This window comes from Enhydra lutris, unplaced genomic scaffold, assembly GCF_002288905.1.
Source record: "Enhydra lutris kenyoni isolate GAN:26980312 unplaced genomic scaffold, ASM228890v2 scaffoldscaffold25, whole genome shotgun sequence".
NCBI classification, from domain to species: domain Eukaryota; kingdom Metazoa; phylum Chordata; class Mammalia; order Carnivora; family Mustelidae; genus Enhydra; species Enhydra lutris.
The window spans coordinates 27,431,965-27,445,597 of record NW_019154109.1 but is presented as its reverse complement, the minus strand read 5'-3'; the positions used below and the strand labels follow the sequence as shown (position 1 = coordinate 27,445,597).

The window sequence follows — 13,633 nt, the reverse complement described above, 5'->3', positions numbered from 1 at the left end:
ACTTGCTTTTTCTTTCCCCGAGAGGATGAGGACAGACCATGGTAGGGTTGGCCAGGGAGGAGGACTGCTGTTTTTAAAAGCAGTTTTGTAGATGAATGTTGGCCAGGGTTCTTTTTTATGGCATTGGTGACATTGGATGGTTTCAGGGGTTACTCAAAGAAAAACCTAAAGTTCAAAAGAAAGTTAAATGAAGTCTTTCCTGAGGTTCTGCTATATGTTACTTTGTTCAAACCTCAGAAATGCTCCTTTTACCACCATCGTTTGTTTTTTGCAAGGGAAGGGGTTTAAAGGGATGTTTAGGTCATTGTATGTCTCCAGTTTGGCAGATTGAAATAAAACTAGGTTTTAACATTTTATGATGTACTAAGTGTGCTTATCTGAACTGTAATCTTCAGAGGTATAGGATTTCTGTCCTCATTTAGACTCATACCCTTGATATTTTTCAGCTCATGTGTAAGAAAAATGAGCGTATAAAGAGTAACAGATCTTCATTGTTCTAAAGAAATGGACTGCCGTTGCCTCCCTTAGAATGAAAAGGACTCTATGGAAACTGCTTCCTTGCACGGCTTTCTACCATCTCTGCATCTTCCGGTTTCCTTTCACACAGCGTAGAATTCCTTCTGTGTGTTCATTTATCTCCTGAGTTCCTGCTGAATCTTTTAAGCTTTGTATCATGTCTACTTTTTTTTTCTCCTCAGTTGAATTTCATCTCTCTTCCCCTTTTGTCTCTTGAGCTGTCTCTTACGGCCTCTCATTCGAATTTCTGTCTCACGTTATATGAATTACTATTTATATTTAAAGACTCTAAAATGTGACTTTGAGTTTTTTCCTCCTGCTTTTGCTGCCTGGTTGAGAGGAAACCATTATCTTTTCAGCCATGACCTATACTGTTGATATTTTTCAAGTCCAGCATTTCCAGATTTCAGTTTCAGGTGCAGTGAATTATTGCATTTTATGTCACCTCATGCATTAGAGTGAATTTCTTCTGATATGATTAATCCTTGGTCCATCATGGTTTTTGTTCAGAATTTTAGTTTTTTGATAATAAATATACTTCAGTCAGCTTAAATATGTCTATTCAGAACACCTTTTCTTAGTATTACTGTCATTCAAGGATCTTCGTCACTTAGAAACACCAGGTGTGGAGGTTATGTAATAACACATTTGGAAAAGGCACGAGTGGGAGTTATTTTTTATACCTTTTTATAATAGGAGTGAGATTATTTCTGTGCACAATGGATAGCTTCGTCTCTTTTTCCCATTTAACACCTTGTGCCCTGAATCCTCATAATATTTTTGAAACTTTATGCCTACATAAGTATGACCTTACTTTTTTAAAATACTGTATAGTAATGCTTTCATGCAATAAATTATTTCTCAAATGAGTTTTTGGTGGGAAAATGATGAGGGATTAAGTTTATTTTTTGTGAGAGATGAAAACTTATTTCTCATTGAAATTTCTTGTCTATATAAGATCCTCTGAAACGAGGTGACTGTATAAAAGAGGCCATATCTGTTTTAAAGCTTACTTGTAATTCTACCGTTTCTCCTTTTTTTTTTTTTAATAATATCTTTGTAAGGATATAGTTCTTGCTATAAATGCAGTTACCTTCTGAACTTGCTTATGGGTAAGGTCAAAACATGAATAATTTCATCTCTTCCTTCCCCGTTTAATGAGTGAAATGACTTCTGAAGTGAAAACAGTTTCTCTTCAAGTGTGTTTTGGTTGCCAAGGGTGAAAACCGGCATGAGCCTTTATGTACAGACTTGACTTTACATGCTGTTGTAAAAACATTTCCTATTTATCAGCAAGAATTGTTTAAAATGTAAAGCAGCGATGTTTTGCATGTTTTTTTAGACAAGTTATATTTCCAAGTTTGAACTACACCGCATTATTTGTGGCGGGTAGTTTTTTGTTTTTCTGAAGTGGTAAGATACCTGTTAGGTTTTCCTGAGGTTGGCGTCAGTATCTATCTGTCTAGGAAGTGTCTGATGATTCCTGGCATTTCTTCTTTCGTTTTCCTTATGTGTTTCACTTGAAGGAATGAAAAGACATTTCTCCATGAGGAAAGTGAGTTGGAGACATAAAATTCTGTTGCAGTTACCTTTGACTTTTAAATTTTTATTTATAGTTTTATCTAGAAAATGCACGTTGGTCCTGTTCTTACAGAAATGGAGATGAACATTTTTCTATTCCAACCTGTATAGACTAGAAAGATTTGTCCACTGACTTAGTAGAAACTTTATTTCAGAAGTAAACTAGAAAATTATATCCAGGCAAAACAAGTTTATTCTTTCGTTGAACTTCTGAAAAGACTGTCTTTCCAATCTGACTTTGAGTTTTTGCCTCCTGCAGCAGCAACAACAAAAGATATGATTGAAAAATCTCTATTTGCATTTGACGGCCCCCGTAGAGAGTTCTCTTTATTTTCCTTGTAAGGTGTTATATCCGAATCACAAAAGTGCCAGGAACCCTACTGTCGGTTCATACAATTTGGCAGGCATTTAATGGCACACAAATTTGTAATGGACAGTGTTAAGGAAAGTCCACACTTGCTTAGTTTTCAAGCATAGTTAATCTTCTAAGGTTTAAAATACCTCTTCCATGCATGATACAACTATCATCTTCTGCTTGTTTCTTTTGTTCTGAAGCTGTCAAACCTGTGCCAGATTGAAACAAATAGTCTCTAACACCCAGGCATGTCTTTTACTAAGAACATATGCTTGTCCTTTGTAGGTAAGGGTTTTTGATATTTGTATTTTCCCCCTGTTCTAATAATGTATCAAACCAAATTGAAGTTGGAATGCTTTTATAAAGTCTCTTCTGCAAAAATTACGCCCTTTGTGATTTTCCCTTTCTTGAGAATGGTTGCAAAAACTCTTAAAATAATAGACTTATTTTAAAAATTGGTGTAAAAACATGGTTTCTAATGTATGTTATTTGCCTATTATTAGTACTTACATCTCCATTTTTGTTCCTGTTAAAAATACCACTGAATTGAGAGAATGTTCTGATGTTTTAGTCTTAAAAAATAGTTCTAAAAACTTACTTGGGGGTTAAATAATTTTAGTTTTAAATTACTTTTGTACTTTGTGAAGGCTACTAACTCAAATTTGATTGGAAACTTGGAAATCGATAGATGTGGCTTTTAGAAATGAGTGAAAAATACATTTCTTAAATCATATAAATGATGTAGAAAAGGCTTAGTTTTAACATTTAAAGTTTGGAACTTAGAGGGTTTTTAAAAAATTACTGAATTGTTTATAGATTCCTGGGTTGTTAGAGGCAAAAATTTTTATAGTTTTTATGAAGTTTTCATGTGTCTGCAGAATTCTTAACCAAATGGCCTTAACCATTAATAGATAACTGTGTGATCAGTTTTAAAGTTTAAAAGAACTATCTTAACCCTCAATTGGAAAAATAATGGAGAAATGACTTAGAACCCTTTAGGTCAAAATTATTGAAGTGTCTGTGTGGGTTTCATTTATTTTAAAGAATACATAAGTGTTTTTAAATCATTGCAAATTCATGTTGCGTATTTCTATAGAGGATAAGCATTTGTATTTAAACCCAGTCTTACCAATTATAATTTCATTTGAGTGATGCCCCAGATTCAGATAGCAATAGATAAACCCTCTTTCATTCTGTTTTTCAGGGGTCCTTATGGCTCTGTCTTTTAAGTATGAGAATATTTGTCTGAGTCAGGGATTTTGACTAGAGTGTGGAAAATAGAGATCTGGTAGCCAGGAAGACATGTGCCTAGATGACTGGGAGAATGTCTAGGTATTTAGATTAGTACTGTACTCTGCTTTTGGTTTGGGGTTCCCAATGGCATTAGCATATAGCTGTAATTATTATTTAGTGCTTATACCCCCCAAGAAAAGCGTATTAATTACCTGTTTAAAATATGTACAAGAAAGCAATTACATTATTTTATACTGATTAGATGAGTTATTCCTGCTTGCGTGATTTGTTATGAATAGGAGGGAATCCTACTTCCTCTGTCAACATTTAAACATTTCTGAAAGATCCTATTGTGCACTGACATCAAGGCATTTTTTAGAAATTACTGATCTTTTTGAAGAAAACAAAGGACTCAGTCAGTTAAGAAACAGGTGCTGGACCACCCTTGTTCTCCGCATTGGAACACTACACTAACACATGAGTATCTGCCCACCTTGAACTGAAATTGTTCATGGGAAACAGAATATATATTTAGGAGTTTCATGACTTAACTTTTCATCAACAATAATGGGTGCTTTATATTAGATGACCATACATTTGTCTGTTGTTTTCTTTATTGGGCTAAGTCTCTCTCTCTTTTTTTTTTAAAGATTTTATTTATTTATTTGAGAGAAAGCACACACCAGCAAGGGGAGGGGAAAAGGGGGAAAGAAGGACAAGCAGACTCCATGCTGAGCAGGGAGCCCAGTACCGGCTTGAGCTCCTGACCCTGAGATCACGACCTGAGCGGAAATCAAGAGTTGGTTGCGGGTCAATTAGCTGCTTAAGGGACTGAGCCACGCGGGTGCCCCCTGTTGTATGAAAACTTTAAGTTCCTTAAGGTCAGTTAGCAGAATTTTATCAGTGAAGCTTAGTGAGCCCCGTCATTCACATTTAAAATGTCTTGCTGTTAAGCTAAATTTAATGAATTCTGTCACATAGAGAATGTCAAGTGTTATTTTTACTCATTCATGAAAAGCTGGCAGGTGCTGATGAACAGGAGGTGAACCTATAATCAGAATTAGATTCCTTTCACAATTTGGCCATTTGTTCTAGCTTTGTTACGCAAACTCACTTTTACAAAGTTTTACAACCTTATGTCGGAAACGATAACATTTGCTTAAAATACTGTTGCTTTCAAAGTGTAAAGCATTTTTAAATTGTTGAATATAGTTTTCAATTTAAATTTTTTGAGATTCAGAGATGTACTTTGGCCTGTTAATTTTACAGATGGAGAAATTAAGACCTAGAAAGTTACATAGTGTCATAACTCATCACAAAGCAAAGTCAAGAAGCCAAATCCTCTTCCATTTCAGGCTAACAGTCTTTTCACTGCTCTACACTATCTCCCTATTATCAATAAATGAGATTATGTTAAAAGGGAGTTCTTCTAGAAACATGCAAACTGGGAGAATTCCACAAATTAACATGTCCTCATGATGTGGTATGTTACTTTATTCCACAGAATTTAAGAGAAGTTGCAATGTTTCTAAACCTGCAAAATTTTTACTTAAGATTGTGTAAAAAAAATTTTTTTTAATCTCTAAATTTATGTTAAATATAATTTGGTTATAAAAATAATTCTTACTGAGCAAAACCCAGGAGAGTCTCAGTAGCTCCAATCCTATATCCTTCTGAGGAGGAGTTACTTTATACCATCAGGAAGGCCTTTTGTGTTAGAGGTTGGTGCTTTTAGAGCATCTGGGGACAGACCAGGAGAAGTATATTACAAGAGTTTGTTTTTTCACTTTTTTAATGTATGAATTTAAAATTTCCTACTAACCAACTCCGCCACTCCTAATCTTTACCACCGAAGAATTGCTGAATGGAGTTGTTACAGTATTCGGGCTGCTGTTCCTAATAACCTACAGGATAAAGGGGGAAAGCAGAAGAGCTGTAGTTTTGTTGGGGAGGGAGCCCGAAAGGGCCATTTCCCAAAAGAAGTTTATTCTCTAGCGCTGCACTGTATTCAGTACAGTAGATACTAGTCTTCAGATGTAACTGGACACTGAGATGGGCTAAAAGCATAAAAGGCACACAAGAGTTTGAAGATTTGTATAAAGAAATAAAATACCTCAATTTTTACATCAATTACATGTTAGATGATAATATTCTAGCTGTACTGGGTTAAATTACTGAAATTTCACACATTTCTTTTCACCTTTTAATTTGTATACTAGAAAGTATGAAGTTACTTATATATATAAAGTTGGACAGAACTGCGTGAGAGCTAAGATTTCTAAGGTAATTGGGATGAGCCTTGAAGCTGAAACAGAACTTTGGACAGTGGTGTATTATGGGGACCTAGTATTTCATGAAGTGTGGATTTTTTGATTTTTAGTAAAATTTTTATTAGTTTGCCATCCAGTTCATAGGGTACAATTCAGTAAAAGCCATTCAGGGAGAACCTAAACTTTGTGAACCAAGCCTCTCTGGACACCAGCTTGATCTTGGAACTTAGAATGCCTGAGGACGTGGATGGCTAGAACACCCCATAAGCACGCCTTCTAAATAGCATGTCTGTCACCCAGACTTTGGGGAACGCCTAGAGTATAGTCATCTGTATGGCTGCTTCAGGGCAGCTTTGTATGCTTTAGAAACCAAATAAATTCGCGCCTGGGTGGCTCAGTGGGTTACGCCTCTGCTTTCCGCTCAGGTCATGATCTCAGGGTCCTGGGATCGAGGCCCGCATTGGGCTCTCTGCTCAGCAGGGAGCTTGCTTCCCCGTCTCTCTGCCTAGTTGTGATCTCTCTCTCTCTCTGTCAAATAAAGAAATAAATAAATAATTCTCAGAAACCAAATAGATGGTAACTTTGGCATCTTATTATAAAAATTGAGACACAAACTGTTTTTGTGTGGGCGAAAGAATACCGTACCCCTGGTGCCTCCAGATATCAGTAGGCAAAGTCAGGCTGTCCCTCACGGAGCAGCGTTTGAACACTCAGATCCCCATAGTGCCATTGAATCCCCATAATAATTATGTTTCTTTCTTTATTTTTTTTATGTCTATGTATATTCTCTCCACATAAGTTCCTTGAGAATAGTGAGATTTTTTACTTACTCTTTTGGGGTTTTGTCTACAGTAAATTTCTGAAGTATTTTTGAATTAAATTGAACGAAATCCAAACTAGGTCAAACTGCAGAAAATTGTTTCTCCCTTTTCCCCTAAGACATACAGTCAACAAGGGAGGCACTTTGCTGCAGTTGAACATGTATGTGGATGTGGACCCAGAAATACGTGACAGTTTTAGGTGTGAGACGCCTAAAACTCGGACTCAGAAGTAAACAAAGGCCAGTTTCTGGCTTCTAATTAAACTTTTCATGTCACCATAATGCGAATGTTTTCAAGCGCTCCTGGCAGCTCTCCTTCGATACTCCCAGTAATTTCATTACGCTGCTCAGCCACCGACAGCTGCGCGTTATCCCACACATCTGCGCTGAATCCCCACTGAAAACAACTCTCTCACCCCATTAACAGCACCAGTCATTCCTTATTACTTTTCTAGCCACGAGTTGTGGAGAAATAACTCTAGTATATCAACGAGGGAAGAATCCTGAAAATTGTTTCTCAGCACTGGTTCTCTGTGCTCGTGCACATAAAGCTCTGTCTTCCAGATTCCTGTACTAAAAAGTTCAATAGTGTCTTTAGTACTTGAACATTAATATAGTTTGCTAAATAGTTAAGAAGGAATTCTTTCAGATTTTATTAAGTTTTATTTGCTAATAAATATGAAGACTTAAAACGTTTTGCACAAAAATTATTTCATGAGGCCTCCCGGGTCGGCTCAGTTGGTTAAGTGTCTGCCTTCGGCTCAGCTCTTGATCCCAGGGTCCTGGGATCGAGTTCCGCATCCGGTTCTCGGGTCTGTCTCCCTCTGCCCCTCCTTCTACGTGTTCAGTCTCTTTCCCTCTCAAATAAAATCTTTTAAAAAATTATTTCATAAATTGTGTAGTTTAGAGTAAGTATAGTGAACTCAGCACACCACTGCCTTATTCCTCTGCTTCTTTAATATTGGTGAATATTTTTCTTTGCTTTTCTCCCTACATTTATGCCGTGAGCCAAGCACAAAATTATTGTGAGCACATGACCTCCACATTTCGCAGCTCACTGCACTGTTAGGCTCCCATCCAGAGCTGAAGAAGTTGGACTGTCTGGTCGCTGTCCTGGAGAGGAGTAATAGTTCTGCTTATAGATAGTTAACAGACGGCATTGAAAAAAAGACCTCTCAGGAAGTCATTTTATGAACCTCATGAGCTGAGGGTTAACATTTTCAATAAGAACCCAGTAAGTCAAATGCAATTCTTCTGCATTTAAGCTCCACATTGTTCTGTTTTATTTATTTTTAAAAAGATTTTATTTCTTTGAGAGAGGGAGAGAGTGAGCAAGCATGAACAGGACGAGGGGAGAGGCAGAGGGAGAGGGCAAAGCAGGCTGCCCACAGAGCAGGGAGCCCGATGCGGGCTCGATCCCAGGACCCTGGGATCATGACTTGAGCCGAAGACAGGCGCTTAACGAACTGGAGCCACCCAGGCACCCCACACTATTGGATTTTATTATAAGAAGTCTAAAAATGATGTAAGTAGTATAGTAGGAAGAGTAAGTTGATTTTGATGAAAGTAATATCTTTAAATTTTTATTTTTAAATTTAATTTTATTTGCATACAATTAACATAAAGTATATTATTAGTTTCAGAGGTAGAGTTCAGTGATTCATTAGTTGTGTATAATACCCAGTGCTCATTACATCATGTGCCCACCTTAATGCCTGTCACCCAGTTACTCCATTTCCCTCCAGCACCCCTCAGTTTATTTCTTATGGTTAGGAGTCTCTTACGGTTTGTCTCCCTCTCTGATTTCATCGTGTTTTATTTTCCCTCTCTTCTCCTATGTTCCTCTGTTTTGTTTCTTAAATTCTCCATAGGACTGAGATCATATGATAATTGTCTTTCTCCGATTGACTTATTTCGCTCAGCGTAATACCCTCTAGCTCCATCCATGTCATTGCAAATGGCAAGATTTCGGTTTTTGATGGCTCAGTAATATTCCATTTGTGTGTGTGTGTGTGTGTGTGTGTGTGTGTGTATGTATGTATGTATGTGTGTATACCATATCTTCTTTATCCATTCATCTGTTGATGGACATCTGGGCTCTTTCCATAGTTTGGCTGTTGTGGACATTGCTGCTATGAACATTGGGGTACAGGTGCCCCTTTGGATCACTACATTTGTATCTTTAGGGTAAATACCCAGTATAGTGCGATTGCTGGGTCATATTTTCAACTCTTTGAGGAACCTCCGTGATGTTTTCCAGAGTGGCGGCACCAGCTTGCATTCCCACCAACAGTGTAGGAGGGTTCGCCTTTCTCCGCATCCTCGCCAACATCTGTCGTTTCCTGACTTGTTAATTTTAGCCGTTCTTACTGGTGTGAGGTGGATCTCATTGTGGTTTTGATTTGTATTTCCCTGATGCCGAGTGATGTGGAGCACTTTTTCATGTTCCTTTTGGCTATTTGGAGGTCTTGTTTGCAGAAATGTCTGTCTGTGTCTTCTGCCCATTTCTTGACTGGATTATTTGTTCTTTGGGTGTTGAGTTTGATAAGTTATTTTGTAAATTTGGATACTAGCCCTTTATCTGATAAGACATTTGCAAATATCTTCTCCCATTCTGTCAGTTGTCTTTTGGTTTTGTCCACTGTTTCAAAAGCTTTTTATCTTGATGATGTTTAAACTTTTAGAAAGAAGATAAAGAGTATTGGCAACAACAAATGAATCAGAATAGCTTGATTAAAGCAGGCAAACATAGGGACTCCTGGGTGGCATAGTCGGTTAAACATCTATCTTTTGGTTTAGGCTCATGTCATGATCTCAGGGTTGTGAGATCGAGCCCTGTGTCCGCTCTGTGCTTAGTGCAGAGTCCGCTTGAGAGTCTCTCTCCCTGTGTTCATGCTCCTTCTCTCTCTGTCTAATATAAAATTAAATAAATCTTCAAAAAATAAAGCAAGCAAATGTAGCTTATTAAAAGAATATCTCCTTGGGATGCCTGGGTGGCTCAGTTGATTAAGCGTCTGCCTTCGGCTCAGGTCATGATCCCAGGGTCCTAGGATCAAGTCCCACATCGGGCTCCTTGCTCAGCGGAGAGCCTGCTTCTCTCTCTGCCTCTGCCTGCTTGTGCTTTCTCTCTCTCTCTCTCTCTCTCTGACAAATACATAAATAAATAAAATCTTTAAAATAAAATAAAAGAAAAGAATATCTTCTTAGTTCTATAGTATGTGCTAATTTTTTGTTTTGCAAGTACACACATTGAGACTTAAACCTATGGATTACATGGGATATGCTTATTCTGTAAAAATGTTTTGCAAAACAGTCTTCAGCTCCCTAAAGAGATTTAAGCATTTGAAAATTGAATGACATTTCAAAATTGAAAAATGAAACCTTTGATAAAAGCAAAGGCTATGGGAATTATCCTAATCTCAAAGAAATATTACTCATTCCTTTTAACTCTTCCATTCCTACTTCAGAAACCATTTAAATTCACTCAAAAAGTTTTAATTTAAAAGTTCTGCCTAGAACTTAAATTTTAAAATTCTGCCTAGGGGCACCTGGGTGACTCAGTCAGTTAAGTGTCTGCTTTTGCCTTGGGTCTTGATCCCGGGGTCCTGGGGTCAAGCCCCGCATCAGGCTCCCTGCTCAGCGGGGAGTCTACTTCTCCCTCTCTTCCCTGCTTGTTGTGTGGGTGTGTCTCTTACTCTCTAATAAGTAAATAAAATCTTTAAAAAAATTATGCCTAGAAAATAATTTTGAAATTTTTAGTATTATTTACAGTAGTGCTGTGTTGGTCTCTCGCTTTCTCTTTTTTAACGATTTTATTTATTTATTTGACAGAAAGAGAGACAGAGAGAGAGGGAACACGAGCAGGGGAGTGGGAGAGGGAGAAGCAGGCTCCCCATTGAGCGGGGAGCCTGGTGCGGAGCTTGATCCCAGGACCCTGGGATCATGATCTGAGCCGAAGGCAGCCACTTAACTGACTGAGTCACCCAGGCGCCCCTGTGTTGGTCTCTTAAATTAATTTAAACATGTTTGTGTAAGAGACAGATTGATGTTTCTTTTAATGAACTAATGCTGGAATATCTTTTAATTAACTTATTTATTCTGCTTGAAACGTCAATAATTTCTAACCTAAATTTCCTCTGAAATTTTTAGCTATACTGTGAGATTAATGGCTAATTTATTTTCTTAGATATAATCTTAATCTCTTCTCAGTAATTTCAAGAGGCACTGTGACCTTATTAAAGCATAAAATTGACTAACATTGACTAACATATCCTGAGGATTTACTGATCTCTTACTTTGTTCAAGCATATATGACACCATTTCTGTACATGTTTTTGGGATCACAGTTAGTATTAATGCATTTACTAACTTATTTTTAGGAATACTTTTGCTGTGTAATCTTAGTAACAATGATACGATGTTTAGTACAAAATTACAATAGACAGGGCACTATGTCAACTACTCATACATTATTCGGTCATATACATTTTTTAATTAAGTAAACTCTACACCAATTGTGGGGCTTGAAATCACAACCCCAGGATCAAGAGTCACATGCTCTACTGACTGAACCAGCCAGGTGCCCCTGTTCTGTCCTTTATTAATTAAACAAACATTACCCTTGCCTACTATAAAACAAGTTTTCCTGTTTATCATGCATATGAGTTATATGTATGTACTTCTGTAGTTTTTAAAGCCACTTAGTCTCGAATGACTAAGACGTATTCTTCAGTCTCAATCTCCCACGTACCCCCGCCCCGGTATACTTAAGTCTGTTTTAGGTGAGCCATAAATTGGTTTTATATTCATAGTCTGACAGTGCTCATGTGGGTAGCAGACAGCAGCTGTTTTTTGTTTCTGGATTTGAACTTGCTCTTGGATCATTTTAAACAGCTAAGTTATATACCAACCTGAAGTTTGTGGTCTAAAACTACTGTCCAGGAATTTTACCTTACTATTTGATGTTGGTGAGATTTTTGTGTTTTGTATTCTGAGAGTTGTCAGATCATACTTGGATCATTCTTTGATTTTCTGCCCATAGTAGAGTCATACATGTATTTCATCTATTCTAACAATTCTTGATTCTCTTCAGGAAAAAGTGTAACCTGGGAGCTGTAGAAATAAATAATGGATTCAGGGATTTATAGGAAAGTTTCCTTGACTCATGACTTAAAACATGTAAGAATAATTACTAATATTTATGTAAGGCTGCCTATATTTATTTTGACTTTAGCACTTTAGTATGTGCCCATGTTAGAATTATTTATGCAAATGCATTTTGGGGTCTTAATAATATTGGAATAATTCTCTATGTTCATATGAAATTTCTTCAGTTTACCTTCATTTACAATCATCAGTAGTTGTTATTTTCATATAATTACCTGTCATTTGTATAAATGGCAATAAAGATGATCTGTGATGACCATTTTCTCCCCAGGATCTTTAGCATCCTGATCTTATGTGATTCAGAGTGATGTTAAAGGTAGCACCTACTTCCTGATCACACACAAAGAAAAACCAGATGTACACAGGGACAGACCAGAAATTTTATATTATAGATAAATGTGACCTGATAGATAAGTATGTTTGAGAAGTTGGGATGGCTCTTGATTTCCTTTTATTTCGGGACATCCCAGAAACCCACCCACGTAGCAGACAGATTCCAGTAGTCTTAGCAGTTTGATAAATGGCCTTTCATGAGTGAATTGTATTTTCCACTTAGAAGATCTCAGTGTCTCTTTCCTTGGTGATTTCAGAAACACTTATTTTGATTTGGTGATTGTTTGTATGTTGGGATAAAATTGTTGTTGACAGAGCTGGGTCTAAATCCTAGCTGGGCTCATTTTTTTTAAATGAGAGCACAGACTCCCTGATCTGTAAGGCTTCTTCCTGCCCCGTGACTCTGTGCCTTTGCTCAATATAATTTCTGTCATATTTTGCTTGACTTTTGGAATGTAACAGCAGACCTTCAAGAGAATCTCCTACATAAAACTTGACCAAACTTGAGATTTCAGGGATGGGAGGGAGATGATCATAAAGCCTTCAAAGACAAAAATGTAAGCTGAGTTATACAAGGTGAATAGATATTCTGTCACACAGAATAATAAAGAGCAAGGGCATTCCAGACTCCGGGAGCCTCACTGTAAAGTTGAGTATCCGTGAAAGAATGTGGTGGGAAAGAAAAGGAAAAATTTGAGTTTATTAGAGTTCGGGTGTTATTGTACAGTTGAAGAAGGACATTGGGCCCAGATTTTCACTTTATTAGCCACTGCCTCTTAGTTAAATATATATTCTGTATTTATATGCATTTTGAATGTCACAAATATAGCAAATATATCACAAATAAAGAGCTGGAAAATAGAGAAAAACTTCAGGAAAATTTTAGACTGCTTTGGGTTGTTGTATTTATTTAACCTTTTTGCAGTAGTTGAGTATCTTTGCTTAATAATTGTAAGAATGTTGAAACAAAGAGAGGGTTAGAGTTAGTCAGGTGAATATCTTTACCTCCTTTTGTTATCTAATATTCATTTCCTAGACACTTTCCTTGGTGGGTTTTTTTTTTAATAGTACCTATTTGTTTTCCTAATTAATAGGCATTTATTTCCCTTTTCAGTTTATCACTCCTTCTCATAATTAGCCTAATACTCCAGTCAGCCATTTTGTCTAGATTGTCATCCGCCATGTCTTCTGAGCTCTGTGTTGGTAGGTGGATTTTCCATGGTCTTCTGTGAAGTTAGAGTGCAGAACCATTTGATAGATGCAAAGAGTATCAGAAGCCATATTTCCTGATAGAAGGAAATTCCTGTAAGAGCAAAGATCTAAAACTTAGAAAAAGAAATCCCCCTCCCCCTACATACT

At 37.0% G+C, this 13,633-nt stretch overlaps 1 protein-coding gene across 1 annotated transcript in view; it reads left to right on the top strand.

Moving 5' to 3' along the window:
- The window catches only part of LOC111151136 (activating transcription factor 6), a 212,434-nt gene that overhangs the window by 127,819 nt on the left and 70,982 nt on the right, over positions 1–13,633 (top strand). The gene's annotated exons all lie outside the window — the stretch shown is intronic.